General features: G+C 44.1%; 1 long non-coding RNA gene across 1 annotated transcript; it reads left to right on the forward strand.

Moving 5' to 3' along the window:
• Positions 1 to 1883: 1883 nt before the first annotated feature.
• LOC311129940 lies at positions 1884 to 12865 on the forward strand. Its single transcript, XR_014613325.1, has 3 exons — positions 1884 to 2001; positions 10469 to 10575; positions 10830 to 12865. It is a non-coding gene; the product is annotated as an uncharacterized lncRNA (long non-coding RNA).
• The last annotated feature ends 291 nt before the right edge of the window (positions 12866 to 13156 follow it).

The following is a 13156-nucleotide window of genomic DNA, read 5'->3' on the forward strand; positions in this document are numbered from 1 at the left end:
CGTCCTCCTCTTCCTCTTTCTTGCCCTCCTCCTCCTCTTCGTCGCCCACCTCGCATACGCACTCGTCCTCTCACATTGTTTCTTCTATCCATTCTCGGACTTTCTCCTTCCCATCTTCAACAACCTGTTTGCTCTCTGAACTGGCTTATATTGGTTGTGGCGCATCATTTGAAACAGGTTAAATCAATTTTGAGTGGTTGTGTTCAATCAATGACATGTGTTCTCTATTTGTATTTGATTGTTGCCACTTGTGTTTACCAGTATGGATGACATGTGCATTAGAGTGCAGAATGTGTTTTGAGAATGAGAATGTGTTTAGAGTTTTGCTGAAAAGTCTAAGTGAGATCTGCAAATTGTGTTTTACCATGTGAAATGGTTTAAGGTATTGACAACAGACTGCATAATTAGCTAAATGAGTCCAGGCAACTGAGAACTTTGTTCAGCCAATGGGTTTTAGTGTTTTAGCAATTTAGAAAAACTGTAAATGAAGGTATAGAAACATGGACCAGAAAGATGATTGAATACCCTGTGGTATTTTGAAGTTGATGAGATAATGAGACGTGTGATTGGTTGGTCCTGCCATGATGCTGATCATCCAATCAGTACATCTTGCAGTGTATGAGTAGTCTGAACTGGAGTGTTAGAGTTATAGGGTTTATCAGGGATTTCATGTTTGGTCTTTCTGGATTTAAGCTCTCCCCTCGAAAGAAGTAACACAATGTGAATGTTTTATAAATGATAAACAGTTGTCATTGTTATCATTGGTCTATTTCCTCCATGTGACTTGTCCACTTTGTGATCCACTTGTATTCACGGTGCTAAGTGATAGTCAGACTAATGTTTATGTAGATATATGCTCTGTCTCATGTATCAAATTTCGTGCTTTGTTGATATCGATGACTGCGTCTTTCATTCTAGTTCACAAAGCCAAAATAAGTGTTTTGCTGAACTTTGTATGAGGTTTTAAAAAGGCAGTCTCGCATAGCCTACCACATTAAGCTGTTGTGAAATGTGTTCTATTAAGGTGTCTTTGAACAGGGTATATGGCATTCATTCACCTCTCATACTTGCTTCCTGGTGAAAGTCATGAATTGATTTATGTTCCTGATTTTAAGTCTTACAAATATGAATGACCCCTCCTTAAGGTATTATCATGATGGCTGAATGATGACTGTTGTCTTCTGTCAAATTCCTGAGCTAAACGTCATTTCCTGTTTTTAATTTAATTTATCTCATTTGCTTTTCTCTCTCTCTTTCTCTCCTTCTTCTTAAGTGTCTTTGGGCACTGTTAGTAGGCCTAACTCTTTGTCTGATTGATAGGTTTGTAAAGCAAGTGTTTCTGAGGCAACAATGCACCGCAAGTGTTTCGTGGTTAAAGAGAAGCTATATATAGCAGTTTTCTCATCACATGCAATCGATAGATGTTCATCACAAGACGTATCTGTCCTGTATCTATAGGCTACCACAACTGTTATTTTTGTCCAAACTTGTGAAGGTGATGATGACTGCATGGTGTAAGACTCAATTGTCAGATGTCAAGATATAATAAATAATCATAAGATGACACTGAACAAGTCTATTGTTAGCAAACAATAGCTCAAGGCTACTTATTTACATAAGCATACATAATAATATTGGACCTAGACTGAACCCTTTGTTTCGGAGAGAATAAAAAGCGGAATATTATTTTAATCAAAATGATTTTTTTTTATTGGGAAATTGTGTAATTTCCATATTCAAACTTGTGCGGGTGAGATTTGAGTCATGACATTAGCCCACGCAAGCTTCCACATCCACTTCTCCTCGAGAGGGGAAAAAAACTTAACCTGCCCTTCAGCTCCGCCCTCCGGTTGGCTCTCCCGCCTCTTTCCCGGTCCCACTGCGCCCGCCGCCCTGCCAACCACCGGGAAGAGTCAACATGGTTCATGCACCGAAGCTGTAGGCGAAGATAAAGACACCTCTCCGTTTTCAACTGAATCCAGAAACAAATACTGCCATCAAGTAAGTTACACTGTGTTGCATTGGCTCACGTGAGAGGAAAGCGCAATACGTGATTGATAGAGAACATTCTACAGTATATTTTATATCGAGGCATTATTATCAGTATTACAGAAAACTTAATGATCATCCTTCGTCGGATATGGAAATGATTACAGGAGTGGTAAATTGTGGGGAACGAGAAGCAGCGGTGTGTAGACCATGTAAAATATGTAATTTTCCTCAGCGCAAATAGTGTTATCGACGATGGCTACATTCATTGTAGTAATATAATATAATATAATATATAATATGCCATTTAGCAGACGCTTTTATCCAAAGCGACTTACAGTCATGTAGTCCATTGTGAACTGTTGTCCATCCAGCAGACAACTGTTGGAGACATGTTTAACCATGGAACAAAGGCCATTGTATGGCCCATTGAAATAGTGTGCGAAAAACATGCGCAATAGTTTCCAATTCTTGAGCTATAGGAGAAACAATGAACATCTGAGTGTCTGTACTCTCAGCTATGGACTACTGGCAGAACTGAGGGATGGAAATGTTTATTTAGTGTCACTCACTGTCCATAACTGTGAATCAAACCACAACACAGAACATGTGATCATTCAACAAGTATGAGCCAGAATTCTGTAAAAATATATATGCATTTAGTAAACCATATTGTGTTTTTAGTGGAGTAGCCTAACCTACAATTTAATCAGTTTTTTTTCTTCTTCTAGTGGTCTGGAAACCATCCAACCAGATACCCCTCCCTCTCTCTCAGTTAATGTTCAGCAATGACAGTTGCAGTGGCACATGGCCTGTCTGTGTGTGTCCTGCCCGCCCAGGGATCCACAGCTGACCCCTGTCTCAATCTGTCACCCAGGGCCAAGCCATGGCCACACAGCTTTCAGGAAACAGAAATGCACAGCCAACATAAATATATTGCCTTTGGCAGTTTCTATATATGTGTATTTATTTGAAATGTCTCCTGTAAATATACAGCTGATACAGTATATAGCTCTGAAATCATACACTACGTATATTTATTTTTGTGTTAGGTCATTATCATGAAAGATATTTGATTTGAAACTAAATCTAAGCAAGGCTTACTAAAGCATCACTTACTAGAGGGTACTATTGGTTTGCTTTGTCCAGACAGCTGTTAGGCTACTCAGCATGGTCCCATAGACTGCTGCTAGGCTACTCAGCATGGTCCCATAGACTGCTGCTAGGCTACTCAGCATGGTCCCATAGACTGCTGCTAGGCTACTCAGCATGGTCCCATAGACTGCTGCTAGGCTACTCAGCATGGTCCCATAGACTGCTGCTAGGCTACTCAGCATGGTCCCATAGACTGCTGCTAGGCTACTCAGCATGGTCCCATAGACTGCTGCTAGGCTACTCAGCATGGTCCCATAGACTGCTGCTAGGCTACTCAGCATGGTCCCATAGACTGCTGCTAGGCTACTCAGCATGGTCCCATAGACTGCTGCTAGGCTACTCAGCATGGTCCCATAGACAGCTGCTAGGCTACTCAGCATGGTCCCATAGACTGCTGCTAGGCTACTCAGCATGGTCCCATAGACTGCTGCTAGGCTACTCAGCATGGTCCCATAGACTGCTGCTAGGCTACTCAGCATGGTCCCATAGACTGCTGCTAGGCTACTCAGCATGGTCCCATAGACTGCTGCTAGGCTACTCAGCATGGTCCCATAGACAGCTGCTAGGCTACTCAGCATGGTCCCATAGACTGCTGCTAGGCTACTCAGCATGGTCCCATAGACTGCTGCTAGGCTACTCAGCATGGTCCCATAGACTGCTGCTAGGCTACTCAGCATGGTCCCATAGACTGCTGCTAGGCTACTCAGCATGGTCCCATAGACTGCTGCTAGGCTACTCAGCATGGTCCCATAGACTGCTGCTAGGCTACTCAGCATGGTCCCATAGACTGCTGCTAGGCTACTCAGCATGGTCCCATAGACTGCTGCTAGGCTACTCAGCATGGTCCCATAGACTGCTGCTAGGCTACTCAGCATGGTCCCATAGACTGCTGCTAGGCTACTCAGCATGGTCCCATAGACTGCTGCTAGGCTACTCTGCATGGTCCCGTAGACTGCTGCTAGGCTACTCAGCATGGTCCCGTAGACTGCTGCTAGGCTACTCAGCATGGTCCCATAGACTGCTGCTAGGCTACTCAGCATGGTCCCATAGACAGCTGCTAGGCTACTCAGCATGGTCACATAGACTGCTGCTAGGCTACTCAGCATGGTCCCATAGACAGCTGCTAGGCTACTCAGCATGGTCCCATAGACTGCTGCTAGGCTACTCAGCATGGTCCCATAGACTGCTGCTAGGCTACTCAGCATGGTCCCATAGACTGCTGCTAGGCTACTCAGCATGGTCCCATAGACTGCTGCTAGGCTACTCAGCATGGTCCCATACACACCAACTGCTACAGCACAACTAAAACAAGCTCAAAACAGATGACCCCCACACTAGTCTGGTGCAATGTGTGTGGGAAGAGTAGGGGGTAGAGTTGGCATTCCCCCCCCCCCCCCATTTCCTTGAAGAACAGAGCAGATGCAAAGTTTGATGACAGAATTATGGCTTGTGTTGTTTGTGCTGTCATTCTGTCACCAAACTTTGCATCTGCTCTGTTCTTCAAGTAAATGTGTGGAAATTGTTCAAAGTAGTCCTTGCGCATAGAGTTGTATGGTTTGTTTAACTTCGCAATCATTGGTTTTTGTTTGACATTTGAAAGTTTAAAAAACAAACAACAAAAGCAGAGTGTTGGCATCACTCTGTCACTGTGGAATTACCCCTCAGAGACTTCTGGGTTAGTTTATAGTCAAGGAGAAGCACATTTCAGTTTCAACTTTTATTGTCACATGCACAAGTACAGTGAAAATCTTAACTGGTAAGCTCTACCCAACAGTGCAGTAATCAATATCACAGTAGGGAAAGGGGGAAACCTAGTCAGTTGTACAACTGAATGCATTCAACTGGAATGTGTCTTCCGCATTTAACCCAACCCCTCTGAAACAGTCGACATCCACGTCATCGGCGCCCGGGGAGCAGTTGTTGTTGGGGGTTAACTGCCTTGCTCAGGGGTTAACTGCCTTGCTCAGGGGTTAACTGCCTTGCTCAGGGGTTAACTGCCTTGCTCAGGGGTTAACTGCCTTGCTCAGGGGTTAACTGCCTTGCTCAGGGGTTAACTGCCTTGCTCAGGGGTTAACTGCCTTGCTCAGGGGTTAACTGCCTTGCTCAGGGGCAGAACGACAGATTTTGACCTTGTCAGCTCGGGGATTCGATCCAGCAACCTTTCAGTTACTGGCCCAACGCTCCTCTACAATGTGGATCCAAGCACATTCTCAAGCTCCTTTTGTTAGTCACCAGTTTGTTGCATACGGTTCTTCATTAAACCGCTTGGATGCTGGCCAGGGTTTTAAGTTGCTTTTGGTGTTTTTCCTCTTCTGTGTCGTATAACTGACTTCAACACTACCATCAACTTTTTATCACTCTGCTGAAGTGGTGGCCTTGTTCACTGGTCGGCTTTTCCCCGTGGAGGGAAAGGAGAGAGGGAAGGAGACAGATGGAGAGATGTATAGACGGAGTGAGAGAGAGAGTGATGGAGGGTGGTGGGGTAAGATGACCAGAGAGATGGCAAGGGGAAAGGTGGAGAGGGAAAAATGTGTTCTCAGTTTTCATTCGGTCTCCTCAGTGTTTAACCCCACATTGTATCTCCCTCCAAATAAACCCCTGCAACAAATGTTATGTTAATAATAATAATAATGTTACAAACTGTAATACGCATTAATAATAAAAGAAAGCTACATATAAACTATTATTATATAAAAGCTGCTCACATACAGTAGTTTGTGAGCATTTTCTTCACTTCAAGACTCGATGGAATCTTGCCAAAGTAAATCACTTTGGATGACAAGATGGAAACAGTTTTGTTCAGAAGGCGTTTGGATAAACTCCCCTGCAGCAAGGATTTAACATTAGTGAAAAATCGAAGCAACTCCTACAGGAGTGAAATGAGAACATAACATTACATGAATAAGTCATATGATAATTATACAGGGTCAGGAAGAACCCATATGTTGTTAATGCAATGACATCAGGGCTTTGAGGTATACAGTGAGGGGAAAATAGTATTTGATCCCCTGTTGATTTTGTACGTTTGCCCACTGACAAAGAAATGATCAGTCTATAATTTTAATGGTAGGTTTATTTGAACATTGAGAGGCAGAATAACAACAACAAAATCCAGAAAAACGCATGTCAAAAATGTTATAAATTGATTTGCATTTTAATGAGGGAAATAAGCATTTGACCCCCTCTAAATCAGAAAGATTTCTGGCTCCCAGGTGTCTTTTATACAGGTAACGAGCTGAGATTAGGAGCACACTCTTAAAGGGAGTGCTCCTAATCTCAGCTTGTTACCTGTATAAAAGACACCTGTTCACAGAAGCAATCAATCAATCACATTCAAACTCTCCACCATGGCTAAGACCAAAGAGCTCTCCAAGGATGTCAGGGACAAGATTGTAGACCTACACAAGGCTGGAATGGGCTAAAAGACCATCGCCAAGCAGCTTGGTGACAACAGTTGGTGCGATTATTCGCAAATGGAAGAAACACAAAATAACTGTCAATCTCCCTCGGCCTGGTGCTCCATGCAAGATCTCACCTGGTGGAGTTGCAATGATCATGAGAACGGTGAGGAATCAGCCCAGAACTACATGGGAGGATCTTGTCAATGATCTCAAGGCAGCTGGGACCATAGTCACCAAGAAAACAATTGGTAACACAATACGCCGTGAAGGACTGAAATCCTGCAGCGCCTGCAAGGTCCCCCTGCTCAAGAAAGCACATATACATGCCCGTCTGAAGTTTGCCAATGAACATCTGAATGATTCAGAGGAGAACTGGGTGAAAGTGTTGTGGTCAGATGAGACCAAAATCGAGCTCTTTGGCATCAACTCAACTCGCCGTGTTTGGAGGAGGAGGAATGCTGCCTATGACCCCAAGAACACCATCCCCACCGTCAAACATGGAGGTGGAAACATTATGCTTTGGGGGTGTTTTTCTGCTAAGGGGACAGGACAACTTCACCGCATCAAAGGGACGATGGACGGGGCCATGTACCGTCAAATCTTGGGTGAGAACCTGCTTCCCTCAGCCAGGGCATTGAAAATGGATCGTGGATGGGTATTCCAGCATGACAATGACCCAAAACACACGGCCAAGGCAACAAAGGCCTCGAAACCTTAATGACTTGGAGAAGATCTGCAAAGAGGAGTGGGACAAAATCCCTCCTGAGATGTGTGCAAACCTGGTGGCCAACTACAAGAAACGTCTGACCTCTGTGATTGCCAACAAGGGTTTTGCCACCAAGTACTAAGTCATGTTTTGCAGAGGGGTCAAATACTTATTTCCCTCATTAAAATGCAAATCAATTTATTGTTTATAGTTTTTCTGGATTTTGTTGTTGTTATTCTGTCTCTCACTGTTCAAATAAACATACCATTCAAATAATAGACTGATCATGTCTTTGTCAGTGGGCAAACGTACAAAATCAGCAGGGGATCAAATCCTTTTTTCCCCTCACTGTAGGGTCTTAATAAAGCCATGCAAAACGGTTCATCCATGAGGCTACAGTACAGCTCCATCACAGGTGTCATCTGAGTGTTATTCCATTGTCATGCAACCTACCTGCTCGTTTATGTCAGTGACAAGATGAGGACAGGATATCATTGTGTGTAGAGAGAGATTGATGTACTTCACCTACTCAGGCTTCCCCCGCCCCCCACATACTTAAACATAGTTACCTCAAGAAATCTGCCTCGCTGTGGGGTCTTTAGAAATCCCCAGTCGAATTAAATGCATATGAGATATTATACAACATTTCCACATTTATTCTCATTTGACTGGTAGTTTTCCAACCCATAGTGTCAAAATAAATAATGCCCATGGATGTGCCATTGTTAAAAAGAGGAGTGGACGATGGGATGGGATGGTCCCTGTCCAGGGCTGATTTATGACCCAAAGACAAACGGGTTGCCACAATGACTGATAAGAGTGCCTTATGACCATTGGCACATTGACCATTGTGTCCTACCTGAGGGAAACGTGTAGGAACTCATAAGGTTATCTTTCATCAGCATTTTAACCTAGATAGGGTAAGTCAGAAAGAGAGGTGGGAGAGATTTGTCTGGAAACAAGAGTACTGAATAAGATAGAAGTGCCAAAGCTTTTAATTTATTTATTTTTCTCACATCTGTGTTCCTGCAGTACTGACTTGTGAATACTTACTAAACTCTATCATGGATCTGCCATTCAGAGTGGGAGGCTCTCTCTGGTTAGTCTCCAAGGTGGTGAATCACACATGTGGTGTGGAAAGATCTCATGGCCATAAACAGTCTTCATTTCTAATCCTGTCCCAAATGAAGAGTTACAATGATGTTGATCTTAATGTTGGCACCTGTGACCAGAAGGTGTTTTGCCCTGGCCAAAGCTGAATGGCTAAAGCAATGGTTTCTCATTGGACTGCTGAGTTAAGAGTTGCTCCAACAACTCTGACCCAGGAGAGACCTACACAGGGCATTGTCTGATTGAATCTTTGCCGTGGCACTGCCCCATAGAATGCACAGGCAGCAGGCCCATCGCCACCACCACCTCTGCACTCAGGTGACATTTGAGAAACCAGGAGAGACGAAAGGGATTACTATACTCAACCTAGCTGGATAAAACGTCCAGGCATCTCTATTCAATTACCTTGGCCCTGGGCCCAGGTGGAACAGCTCAAGATGTTTCATTTAATCTTAATCTGACAAGGGCACTCCGGGATAGGACCCAATCTCTCATCATCTCTACAGATTAGATCTCGGAGGAGCAAGGCCGACAAAGGCACAGGCAGACTGACTGGGGTAATGGCCCAATGGGCTGCTCTGCTCTGGGTCACTGAAGTTTTGGAGAAGGCATTGTGTCTCGTTAATTAACAACGATCAAAGACCCTAGACCGTTGAGGTAAAGCTCTCAAAACATTAATGAGGGTAATCGCCAAGTTGAATGGTCCAATTATACAGCCTATTAAACCAGGTACTCTTTTAAAGAGAGAGAAAGTGACTCCATTCAACTGTATAGTTCCTCGTGGAAACTGATGGTGCTGAGTAAGTGAGTCAATGCACATGAAAAGTTTATATTTTGGTGTGACTGGGTTAGTCAATATTTTGGTGTGACTGGTTGAGTCAATATTTTGGTGTGACTGGGTGAGTCAATATTTTGGTGTGACTGGGTGAGTCAATATTTTGGTGTGACTGGGTGAGTCAATATTTTGGTGTGACTGGGTGAGTCAATATTTTGGTGTGACTGGTGAGTCAATATTTTGGTGTGACTGGGTGAGTCAATATTTTGGTGTGACTGGGTGAGTCAATATTTTGGTGTGACTGGTGAGTTTTATAAAGGATCTTAAGTTGATCTACTAACACTTTATTTAAATGTTGGCCTGTTTATTTCGAAAAGTGAAAATCATGTTTTTCATCAAATTGGATGATATTTGGATTAAACCAGTTCATAGTAGGTTGACCCAAGTATGAAACATTGCTGTTGTTGGTACATTGACAAAGTTGATCGTAAAGTTACTGGTCCCCCCCATGTCAAACACTTGGATTCAGGAGGCAGGCATTACTTCTGGTTTTATGCAACGTCACATAAAGCCCGGAAATGTTATACACCAATGGTAGCGTCTTATAATCTTATCGAATTTAAATATGTACGCCTTAAAACCGTCATCACATGTGCTCTTCATATGGCTTTGTTACAAACTGTAAGATAGCTCAAGCAGAACGATACTGGTAACTAACCCCTTTTCATCTGGGTTGTGACTTTTAATTAGCAAGCTACTTACCAGCATGCCGGAAAAAGCACACTGTGTCGTGATTGGATGCCATAGTCTTAATTTAACGTTACACTATTTTCCGAGGAATGAAGACATCCAACAGCAGTGGCTGCTTTTAATTTCAGATGGACAGGCTGAATGGAAAATTACCATCATGTGACACGTGTATAGTACACATTTAGAGTGAAGTTGCTTTATCAATTGGGGCTGTGGCTGCTTTGACTTGTTAACTGTATATTTTCTGTAACACACCTTATAGTCACTATATGGTATTGGTTCTTCCATCCCCAAGTCCTCTACATTGAGTCTGAGAACTACCAGCACACAGCTGGCACGAAGGAATGTTGTCCACAAAAGGAGTTGCGGAGTGTGTATAGTATATGTAATTTACCCTGGAAATCATATTCTGCCATTCCATTGGGTGGGTTGTCTTACAGTTGACGTAGTTTGTGTCATTGGGGCTAATCATGGTGATGGGGGGGGGGGGGGGGGGATCATTATTTGACTTTATTATTCCACTATCATCAAGCTGTAATGATAGACATTTTAGAAAACCCAACATCTACTCTGTCTGCACAGCTTCCCAGGTAACCACTGCAGCAGGAATGCTGTGATACATAATCAGCTTTCCCAAGCAAAGAAGAGGGGATATGCTGTGAAGCCTGTGAAGACAGACCCAACATACTGTAAGTCATAGTTATTCATTTCAAATTAATTGAGCATTTCAAGCACACAAAAATTCAAAATGCAAACATTGAAAAGTTTAACAAAAAGGTCCACAACCAAGTGTTGCGTATTTCAAATTGAGTACTTCAAACCCCCCAGAAAAACCATTGTAGAATGATTAGGTCACTACATCAACGAATGAATAGCATCATAACTCAGAACAGTAAATGAAAGGAAATTAAATTCACTACATTTAACAAACAAAACATTACAGGCTACATAGACAGGCTTCTGGATCTCCTCTTCAACGAGGTCACCTTTGATCCAGCGTCGTATGTGAGGAAGCTGTGCGATCTGTCCATCCCAGGACCCCTGTCTGCCCAGTGAGAGAGGCCTGATCTGTCCATCCCAGGACCCCTGTCTGCCCAGTGAGAGAGGCCTGATCTGTCCATCCCAGGACCCCTGTCTGCCCAGTGAGAGAGGCCTGATCTGTCCATCCCAGGACCCCTGTCTGCCCAGTTTGAGAGGCCTGATCTGTCCATCCCAGGACCCCTGTCTGCCCAGTGAAAGAGGCCTGATCTGTCCATCCCAGGACCCCTGTCTGCCCAGTGAGAGAGACCTGATCTGTCCATCCCAGGACCCCTGTCTGTCCAGTGAGAGAGGCCTGAACTGTCCATCCCAGGACCCCTGTCTGCCCAGTGAGAGAGGCCTGATCTGTCCATCCCAGGACCCCTGTCTGCCCAGTGAGAGAGGCCTGATCTATCCATCCCAGGACCCCTGTCTGCCCAGTGAGAGGGGCCTGATCTGTCCATCCCAGGACCCCTGTCTGCCCAGTGAGAGAGGCCTGATCTGTCCATCCCAGGACCCCTGTCTGCCCAGTGAGAGAGGCCTGATCTTTCCATCCCAGGACCCCTGTCTGCCCAGTGAGAGAGGCCTGATCTGTCCATCCCAGGACCCCTGTCTGCCCAGTGAGAGAGGCCTGATCTGTCCATCCCAGGACCCCTGTCTGCCCAGTTTGAGAGGCCTGATCTGTCCATCCCAGGACCCCTGTCTGCCCAGTTTGAGAGGCCTGATCTGTCCATCCCAGGACCCCTGTCTGCCCAGTTTGAGAGGCCTGACGAGGAGGCTATAGCTGGAGTTGTCTCCCGCTTCAATCTTGGGGGTGACTGACGCCTGTTTGATTGAATCGGAGTACATGGGTCTAGAGGGCTGCAGGACCTGCGGGTCCCGACAGAGATGGTTGCGGCGCGGTCGGCATCTTTCATGCTGCGGTTGGGATCAGGTGGTCAGATCAGACATCGGGATGAAAATAGTTTTGTTGTCCTGACGATTATTTGGAAACGGTTGTCTCTTTGTTTGTATGCGTTAGTCTACCTGTTGTAATAAAAACACATCTTTGTTGCATTATTCTCACACTCTCAGGATTCACTGCTTCAAACCTCTCCTCTCCTAGTTGGGCGTGCAAGATCAAGTGTGCCTAGTATATGTGTGGTCTAATGAGATAGAGTAGGCTGCCTTTGCTGGGGGGAGAACCACAGGGCAGTTATGTTTCCAAGGAAATGTACTTCCTAAAAATGATTAGGCTATAGTTTACTACATTGCCTAGAAAAGGCAGGCTAATAAGCGTAGCTCAAGAGAAAGTGCAAGTCTCTCCAACTCGGCTCTCTTCAAACTACGTCTAGCCTATTTGTTGATATAGCCCAGTAATATCAGTGGCCTAATATAATGGGCCATGTGAGAATCTCTGGTAATTTAACCTATTTCTTACATTATTTTTTGCGTATTTTTATATTGCCTATAGGGCACACAATTGCTGGGACCATGGCTGGCAAGTGAGCAGCATCACATACGCCTAAAATAACATTGCGGGACTGCTGTTGGGTTCGGGACCAGTTCTTGCGGTAGCTGGTGGGAGTCAGACAGAAAGCCAGCGGGCGGGAGGGGGATTAATACATTATTCCCGCACAGAGCTCTACACGGGTCCCCCTCCTCTCCCCTCCCCATCAATCTCTGTAAAAATTTAAGTAATTCACTTTTATGTGATACGACATCACACTTTGTTACTTCACGTTGTTTTTGTCAAGCATTCGGACGGGAGATGAGTGTTACAAATTGTACGAATCAATGGGTCCTGCACACTGGTAGAGTGGCAGGCTGTCTATATTAGGCTTATGGCTCTAATATTGATTATTCTGTCAAATGATGTCTCACTAATATTTCTCACCTTTATTTCTCATGATTGTTCATGTTGATCAATATTTCAGCTATGCTGGCCTATTGTAAATGATCAAATAAATGTCTGATCAATACAACATTGAGCATATTGTCATTTATAATGCTAATGCAGAGACATCAATAAATTGTCCAGTGCACTTATTGTACGCTGTTTTCATCTACATTCCCTTATGCCTAAGCTTTTAAGGTGACTCAGGCTTTACTCATTATTGTGAAGAAGTGTATCAGTGAACTGTACTCTGTAATTAGTTACAAAACAATTTAAATGCAATTGTGTATTGCTGCTGTTGGTCTGATATCCAACAGTCGACGATCAGCTCTGTTGACCATGAGAGCATTTTGCAGAGAAAATGGGTTGAGGCATAC

Source organism: Coregonus lavaretus (assembly GCF_964263955.1).
Source record: "Coregonus lavaretus genome assembly, chromosome: 5".
Classification (NCBI taxonomy): domain Eukaryota; kingdom Metazoa; phylum Chordata; class Actinopteri; order Salmoniformes; family Salmonidae; genus Coregonus; species Coregonus lavaretus.